The sequence below is a fragment of the Tachypleus tridentatus genome, chromosome 6 (assembly GCF_004210375.1).
Source record: "Tachypleus tridentatus isolate NWPU-2018 chromosome 6, ASM421037v1, whole genome shotgun sequence".
NCBI lineage: Eukaryota > Metazoa > Arthropoda > Merostomata > Xiphosura > Limulidae > Tachypleus > Tachypleus tridentatus.
Window position 1 is genome coordinate 84,140,109 of NC_134830.1, and position 9,731 is coordinate 84,149,839.

General features: G+C 30.2%; 1 protein-coding gene across 3 annotated transcripts in view; it reads left to right on the top strand.

The window, feature by feature from the left end:
* LOC143252935 (F-box/LRR-repeat protein 4-like) overlaps positions 1–4,124 on the top strand; it is a 138,761-nt gene extending 134,637 nt beyond the window's left edge. For all 3 annotated transcript variants that reach the window (XM_076505830.1, XM_076505832.1, XM_076505829.1), the window contains one exon: positions 4,038–4,124. The gene's annotated coding sequence lies outside the window, so the exon portion shown is untranslated. The remainder of the gene's footprint in view (positions 1–4,037) is intronic.
* Positions 4,125–9,731: the final 5,607 nt, after the last annotated feature.

Below are 9,731 nucleotides of genomic sequence, written 5' to 3' on the forward strand. Positions count from 1 at the left end.
AGTCAAAATGTCAGGAAGGGAAAAACACAACATTTATCTGTTTCTCATCTTCATTAAAAATGTTTCCATCCTTCAGTCAGCACTTGAAACTTTAAAAGATAAAAAAATATTATATTTTTCATATAATAGTACATCAAACTAATTTTGGGTTTTCCACTGTGGTTCTTCCTAACAGACAAAAGATAAATAAATATATTTGAAATGGTTATTATTTCATTACTGAAGTGCATATTGGTGTATAAAAGACATAGTAATACTATTACAAATTTGAAAAGTTGTTTTTACCACATCTGTTACAAAATATGTGATGGACAATTTAAGAGAAATGTTGAAATACATTTGTAATTAAACGTAGTTTTTATCACAATTATGAAACATCTTTTAGGAATACTTATTTCTTTTCAAACAGAAAATTTGAAGTTTTTAGTCCACCTCATGTTCTATGGTAAAATGAATTTCATATTTTGTTCTTTTCTTTACATTTCCTTAACTGGAGATATAGTGACAGTATGCTAATCTTCTGGTTAAGAGCTGGTTTTATTAACTTAATGACAAAACATTCTGGCATTCTAAGGTGGAATTCTTCCTAGAAATGAAGAAAGATGTAAAATAAACTGGAGGAAGGCAACACAACATTGCATTCATATAGACTGTGATCAATAATACTACTGATTTTGTACATTTTAGAATGATGTTTTCTTTTATTCAATTGTGGAGCCTTGTAGTGATTGATCTAATATACCTCAGGCACATAAACTTGTACAGTACTGATGAGATGTTCAGTGAATGTTGTTTGTTTATAAAGAATGATTCTTCTAACCAAGACTGTTTTGAAGACACATTTTAACTGAACCTGTGAATATAGTTGTTTGGTAGTTTTCTTAATAATGTATTAAATAGTATCTCAGTGGAATATTACTAAAGTATTGGTTTTTCTCTGTAACACCTACCATAACAGATAGGATATTTAGTTTTTCAGTTATGGCATGAATTGTTATATTTAGTGGTGAGAAAGGAAAAGTGTTTGTTTCTAAGCACTTTTTTAATGTTCTAAGCTTCTGCTTCAAAAAGGTTGTGATTTATTCTTACCTTAAGTGCATTGGGATATTTTGCTTCAACTTGAAACTATTTTTATTTGTTTTATTCCACCTGCACAAATCATTGTATTCGTACTTGCATATACTATGTTTTTGAATCTCCATTTCTCAATTAGATTGAAAGACTTTGAAACAAAGCCCCATTAAACTGCTGTTAATATCAGTTGTCCTTGTGAAAATTAACCCAACTCCAAGACAGTGATAGAAAGTCCTGATTTTGGTGCTATGTTGCTGAAGTGATCTGTACAGTAAACTGCATACATTACTTGTTGTACTGCAGTATACCTGATGGCAACATGGTATTCATCACTTTACTTGTGTTATGTAACACCAGATCAGCCAGAGGCCATCACATAAGTATGCAATTAACATTCAGTAAAATGTGAGAATTTTAGCTGCTATAAAGTATTTGATGTTTGTGCTTACATGGGTTTCACATTTATTTTTACAAAATGATGTATACAATGTTAGGTTTCTCTTCTACAACTGGTAGTGAGATAAAACATATCTCTTGATTATTTAAGAGCTTAGTGCAGACTGATTTAGATTGCTTAAATTGTATCATCAAGTATCCACATGGAATTCATAAACTCAGAAATAAATTGCACAAAATCTTCTGCTTAGTTTAAGTGCAGTGTATATTATCTGCAGCTGAACAAACTCTACTACTGGGAAGCCATTATTACAGAAGTTGCAGTTCATGCTGGTATAAAACATCCATCTGTTGGGTGAAACACATAGACACAGTGCCTGTGACAACTTATTATTTAAGTTAACAAGTTTATAGAGGGACTACCTGGTTAGTGTATGCAACAACACTTGGTTGTTAGAGATATTAAGTCCAAACAAAGCTCTTTTGTGACAAGGAATGAAATTGTGATTTCAACTGAATTTCCCAAACAGAAAACCTACAGTGGTAGTTACATTGGCTCCATCAGAACCACAGATAATGAGTCTGCAGACCACACATTATGAGAACTTATAACAGATGGTGCCATGTAAGCACATGCCATACTGTTATTTCAGATTAGCCTGAGTAACTGCTATTTCAGTGGCAGGGATATCATGAACCTGCCCTGCAAGGTGTATCAACAATATGGATGGAGAGATGTTTTAATTTCAGATAAGGAATGAAGTGTCTGTTATAACTGTGTACAATTAATTAATTTCTGGTATTAAACATTGTTTCTGTGTACGGTACACCAAACATCTTCATCATAGGTTAAATAATCTACAATACGCTCAAAGGAAAAGAGAGGCAATAAACGTGGCCCATATCAGTTCTGGCTACTGATCCAAAAGAAAATATCCATCTTTCTGTTTCTTCAAGTTTGGTAGAACGTCTAGGGCCAAAGTTGACATAGTGTTTGCTCATTATATTACACAGATACATGGTAGACTGTTTAGTTGATACAAGTGCCAGTAATACTCTGGTTTTTTTTTGTGGTGTGTCATTGACTATCATGTAAAGCACTACTCCACCCAGTATCTACAGATATTTTCTTCACAGACAATGATTGACTCATAATGAATGAAGAAGCTCAAAGCCATATCATTTTTTTTATCATCAACCAAAATGTGAAAATTGTAATAGCAAATCTCAGTTCAAGTATAGGTGTTTTAGGCTTAGATTTTCTGTGTGTGTTATCTTTTAGTATAGACTGTCTTCCTTTTAGTTTTTCATCCAAGAAATACAAACTATATAGGAACAGTTAAAAAAATCATGAGATAGAGCATGAAAGAAAAAAGATAATGAAAAAAATAATTAAACTTCTTTACAAGGTACACTTGCAAGCAGTTCACTTGTTATATAATTCAAGATGTTCACTGAGTAATTTACAATTTGCATAGAGGAATTATTAGTTAGACAGGTTCAAAGGGTATTAAAACAATAAAATTAAGTTTAAACAGATGTGTACTGTTACAAGTCATAGAATGGATACTCTGGTAGTTATTTTGTGGTTACAGACTCAGTCACATCAACTGAGCCTGCAGTAAGAAGGTTTATTTGTTCTCACTCCTCAGTCCTTTGCCACCATAAATATTTATTGAATCAATTAGTGTACCTATCCCTTCTGAGAAGCTTACAGTTTAGTAAAAAGTAACAGAATGGTTTCAGGACCTCATTAAATGAAATGGAATGATATCCATCTCCACTTTAAGCATTGGTGTTCCCTCTAGTGAACCTATCCCTTCTGAGAAGCTTACAGTTTAGTAAAAGGTAATACAGTGGTTAAAGACTTCATGAAAAGAAATGGTATAGCATCCTGCTCCTCTTCAAGCATTGGTGTTCCTTCTCAAATTGTCTTTTACTAAGAAGTCTTAAATAAGTATGCAAGCTTGCGTTTAATAAATACATTGTGGATTTAGCTCCAAAATATATTTTATGTGTTTTTAAACAAAATAAAAAACAAGGAAACTTCAAAATAATACATCCTTAAATTTCTAGTTGTGGAAATCATGTAACTATGTGCTTTGTGTAACCTTTATATTAACACAATTGCACTGGTTTTATTCAGTAACAAATTAAATTTCATCTTTCTAGTAAAAATGTTTTGTGTGGTATTACAAGTACTGTGGTTTTCTACCTGCTATTTGGCAAAAAACTAGGCTATCTGCACCAAACAACAGGTGAAATAGTGAACCAACCTTTGTAAAAAAAATAGGAATTGTTTCATTTCTTTTTCGAAGCAAAGCATATCCTTGAAAAGTCAAATAAAAGCAATAAAACATAGCAACCTGCCATTTGTAAAGAGTAAAATGAAAAAATAATTTACTATGTAAAGACATTGTTATAACATTTAAACAGTAAAAAGATACATTACTCAGTAATAAATAATTTGAATACTTACAGCATAATAACTTTTTTTTTTTAATAACTTGACAAGTAAAATATGTTCAGAAACATACAATTACAAATTGTTGTAATTTTTGTTTCAGCCTAGAAGTTGATGCTTCTTCAGGATGCATCAGAGAACTTGTTCTTAAGTGTCCTAAACTAAAAAAACTGTTCTTAACAGCCATTCGGTAAGAAAATGTGTATTGTTATCTTTATGTACAAAATCTGTGAAGGTTTGCATAACTTGTTTAATATTTTTTTACAGGTATTCTATATTAGCTTTTATATTTATCCATCGTTTACCCATTGTTGAATATAGTCATGACTGTTAAAAAACAGATTTGTTTTTATATTATTATAACTCATACAATGCAATCTTTATTATAAAATCAGTATGAAATTAATTGGAAAACAGTTTCAGACTAGCTTCTTGTCAACGTTTTGTGCATTTTTTCATAATAACAATTTTCCATTGAAAATTTCAAAATGTGAACTAAGTATGTATATATGTTTAAGTTTAATTTTCTAAATTATATTTATTGCACTTTTATGTGTAGTTCATTACGTTGGAATACATTTAGTTGTTTTTTTTAATTTCATATGATTTTGTACTGATTATTGTACCTGTTAATGAAGTTAAGTAAGATTATTAAATTGTGCAGTAATCAAATTTTGAGCCAAATTAAACTTCATTTTTCTACTAAAAACCTTTTTGTAGGGTATTACAAGTACTGTGGTTTTATACCTATCATTTGGTTGTTTGTTTGTTGTTTAATGGCACAAAACAACTAGGCTATCTATGCCAAACAACAGGTGAAAGATTGAACAGACTTTTGTACAAAAAAGAAAAGGAGTTGAAGCAATAAATAAACTGTCTCAGAAAAACGAATTTAAACTGAGAAGCTTTTTTACAGTGTGTACTCATTACATAGGCCTGTAATGAACTTATTTTGCTACAAACCAGGAAAAAAAAAGGTTTTAAGTATCAATTCCCAAGTATGCAACATTTATCTAATTAAATCCAGTGTTTTCATTTCAGAACTTTTTTTCTAGTTTGAGTTTGAATTCTTTAAACACTTTGTCAAAATTCTGTCAACAATTTTATCAATGAACAAACTTCATTACTTTCAGACTTTAGCTGCATGATTAACAAAGTTTCATTAATATCTAGATTGCTTTCATTGTTGCTCCCTGTCATAATCTTCAAGTAAGCATTTATTACTTAAGCATTGCAGGTATGCATGAAGTATTTTATATTTGATCTGTTGTCATTAAGTAGATTTGTATATTTCTACACTGTCTTTTTCTACATACCTAGCATTACAACAAGCCAAAAGAAATTTATAAACAACATTAGATGGTTTTCTATTTATGTGTTATATTGTTGCTACTAGGGCTAGATAGTTTTAGATTTTTTTCTTGCACATGTATTTAAAAATACATGCAAATAGAAAAATATTAGTGACAAAGGATGTGAAACTTGTTTGTATAAACTTTGATGAAAAGGAGAGTTATTAAAGCTTTGGATGTAATTGTGTTAACCCATTGGGTAAAATAAGTAAACTTCTTGCAGAATATGTAACAAGAAAGAGAGTAGAGGAAAATAATTTGTCTTGTAAATTGGAGTCTAAAGTAATTGAATCAGCCTGTGTGGACTTTTACAAGAAAATAGAATAGTTTTAAATATAGCTGTGATAAACAATAGTGTAATGGATTTTCATACATGTTTTGCTTGGTTTGAATATAGTATTCTAAAAGAAGTGGATTGTGTGCTGTTTGTTTAACTTTCAAATTTATCACCAATAATTAAGTTACAGGCATGTACTATAAAAAATCCAAGCCAATTTACAAAACCCTGATAATAGTTATTTTTTTGTTTTTTGCAAGATTTCCAGTTCACCTATTAAAAATTATATATAAAAAATATATATATACTAACAAAACATATAGTATGTTCCACCATTAATAAAACTTTTTCTTATGCTTATAAATTATTGTTTACGTACCAACCATAATAATATACTTGTTAATTATCCAACTTCTAAAGCAGCAATTTTGTGTTACTTCATAGAGTAAATTAATCACTTTTTCATTATTCTTACTGAGCATCTTAAACCTACTACTGTTATTATCTATTTACATTTTAATGCAAATAACTTCTTTTTTTATATCTGTTGTTGCCAAGAGTTATATTATGCTTAAACTTATCAATAGTATTAAACTGTTTCATAAAAATAAATTTAAGCAATGAGCAGTTTCTTTATAGTGTGTACTGATTACACAAGTAATGGTTTTATTATCTTGATATTTTTATATTCTACACTAATTTCTATGTACTGAATCTTTTTTTCCCATCACGTACAGATTTTTCACAAAACATCAAATGTACTTTTTCATAAGTGAATCATTTTCATTGAAATTGCATCACACTTTGTTATGCTTAAAATATTGACAACAACTGGCTGTGGCTTTCCCTAGATCAATCACGACGTGAGAGCCTTAGTGATCAATCATTCCAGAGCTCATGAGAAACTGCTTGTATATAAACAGCTCAACAGGCTACATGATGTGGTATTTCTGGATAGTATTTATTTTTAAGTGCACTTTGACATGATTTTTTTCTTCAATATTACTTATTCATTGCTATGGCAACAAGAGGTTGTGTAAATGACCCAAACATATTCTGTTATATTTGTGGTAAATTTGTTGTAAAGAAACAAAGACAAAACATTAGAGAATTTGTCAAAAATGCATATTATGTGCATTTTGGAGTAAAACTTGGGAAGAAGACAAACCGTGAGCTCTGCACAAAGTTTGCCCCATTTGTGCTGAAAAATTTAGACAATGGACTAAAGGTAAGATAAGGGCTTTGCCTTTTGGAATCCTTATGGTCTACATGAACCTTGCAACCATGGAGATGACTGCTACTTTTAGTCATGTAATGTGCAACAGCTAAAATAAAAAGGAAATTTCTTGTCTCAATCTTCAATCAGTTATATGACCTTGTTGTTCATGAACCTGATGCACTTGTACCTCCTCCTCTGGGATACTCTTGATACAGTTTCATCTGATTCTGAATCTGATTGATATCAATAGAAATGGTGATAGGGATTATTTTCAACCAGAAACATCTGGTGAACTACAACTTTTCATACAAGGTGAACCTAATCATTTAGGGAGAGTTGGAACCTTCCAAAGGATTTTTCAGAGATTTTAGGGTCCATATTTTGGTCTAAGATCTTACCTTCTCCAGGGACATAATTTTACTGGTACAAAAATTGAGAGAAAAGTTTATACCATACTTTTCTTAAGAAGGTTCACTGGTTTATTGCAATACTGTTGAATTTATACTAATGCTAGGAGCTGCAGTTTATGAACCAAGTGAATGGCAATTGTTGATGAGTTTCTTCGAAAGAAGTCTAAAAGGTATTATCTTTCATAATGGTAACATATGTGCATCTGTTCCTGTTGCTCACATATGAAAATCTCAAGCTCCTACTTAATAAGGTCAAATACATGTGAAGATTTAAAAGTCCTTTGCAGGTTGTTGGATTGTCAATCTGATTATACACAGTTTCCCTACTTTTTGTGTAAATTGGATAGCAGAGAACAAAGTCAGCACTAGATAAAGAAGCAACGGTCACACAGTCAGCCTGATACCAGATCATAAAATAATGAATGTGAAAGTTTGTTTGATGCAAAGAAGTCACATTACCTCCACTTTGTGTAAAACTGGGTTTGATGAAGCAGCTTGTAAGAACCTCAGACAAAGGTGGTGACTGTTTCAGGTATCTATGTGAGCAATTCCTAGCCCTGTTAGAAGCAAAATTTAAAGAAGAGATTTTTATTGGGCCTCATATTAAGAAATTCATTTCAGGTGAATGGTTCAAAAGGACAATGAGGAAAGTTAAAATAAAGAAGTATGGATTGTCTTTAAAGATGTTATTGACAACTTTTTAGGAAGGAAGAAGGACCCATATTATGAAAATATTTTTAATAACATGCTTGATAAATTCAAAGCATTGGATTGCAACATGACCTTGAAAGTTTGTTTCTCACACTTGCATATTGGCTTTTTCCCTGAAAATCTTGATGATATGAGCAAATAATGGGAAATATTTCATCAAAACATCAAAAAAATAGAGAGGAGGTATCAAGGATGATGGAACATCAGCATGATGGCTTATTCATGCTGGCCACCAAATTGAGATGTTCCATACACAATACCTAAAAGAAAGACCACAACATGTAATTTTGAGACTAAAAGACATTGATTTCACACAAAAAAATTAAGATAGATGCATATTCATTTGACATCAATGTTCTTTCTCTTTCTGCAATTTATTTATAGTTTTGTTACAAATGTAACAAATATTTTAGTAGTCTATGAGCCTGTGTTACCTTTATCAATGAAGTATATCCAATATAAATTTCCTACATTTTATCAGTAACAGATTGAAATGTATTTAGTCAGTATTCTCTGTTATGGATGTTATCTTCAGTCTTCATATTGGACTCTCTTATTCAATATTTTGTTTTGTTTATCTTTTGAACAACTATACATATAACAAATATTTTAGTCCCAAGATGGGTGTTTCTGATATTGCTAAAAAGTAGTTTTTGTAGATATTAATGTTGTTTATTCCTGTTTGCATGTGTGTCTAGGTCAGTCCAAACGTTATAACTTTTGAATTTACAGGAAAATGTTGTGTAAGCCAAGTACAAGTGTTTTCCACTGCAGTCTGTAATTTATAATATATTTAATATATTATATTATAATATATAATAGAGTGGGTAAAATATATTATTTTATTCTCACTATTTACAATAAATATTAACCAGGTTTAAAATACAAATTACCTCATAACTAAAATTCCATGAAAATGTGTTGATTTATCCCATGAGATAATTGAGGTTTTATTATAATCACAATCTAACATAGTTATTAATTAGTTATTGTTGCAGTGAAGAAATATTCTTTATCAGATTTATGCAAATATGTCTGTAGAAGTTGAATTAGTTTTGCATGTTCTTTCTGGTAATGTTATTGTAATTTTAATAGAAAAAATATTTTCATTCTTTTTTCTCAGTACTGTTTCTGACAATGATTTGAATGCTATAGCCTCTCATAGCTCAGAACTTGAGCAGCTAGACATTCTAGGAACAAGAGAAGTTAGTACAGATGCTGCTTTTAGGTAAGATAATGGTTTTGTATAAGTATAAAAAACAATAAGAGTACTAACTAATCAAGTTTGTTTCTTCTTTCCATTTATAACAGTTTAATAATTATATTTTCCTAATTTTTTTTAAAAGTGATATCTGTAGTGGTAAGTATAGAATTTTTCACTACTAATATAAATCTCAAACTTGTCTGTGTAGGTTATTACAAGGAATATTTTTACATATATATATTGTAGTAAGAAAATTGACTACCTAAATATCTTCACTATTTTGATGTACTTGACATGAACTCCAATTTATTTATCATGTATTGCAAGTTTGTTTGGGAATGTAATTTGAAGTTATTCTGTAAAATACGAGTTAAATGTTTTTTAATGCTCAGTTGTCTCTTAAAGCAAATTTATAAAATATCACAGGAAAAGTTTTACTAAAAATCTGAAGCTTTAATTTTAGTAGTAAAAAACAACAGTATATTCAAATGATACATTCTTGGATAGCTTTTATACATTTTATACGAACTGCGAAGTTACTAGCCTACCTATAATTTAAAGTTAAATTTGTCATGCTTCACTGCCATTTAACTGCCTTGGCAGGATGTCTGAGTAGACCCCTTA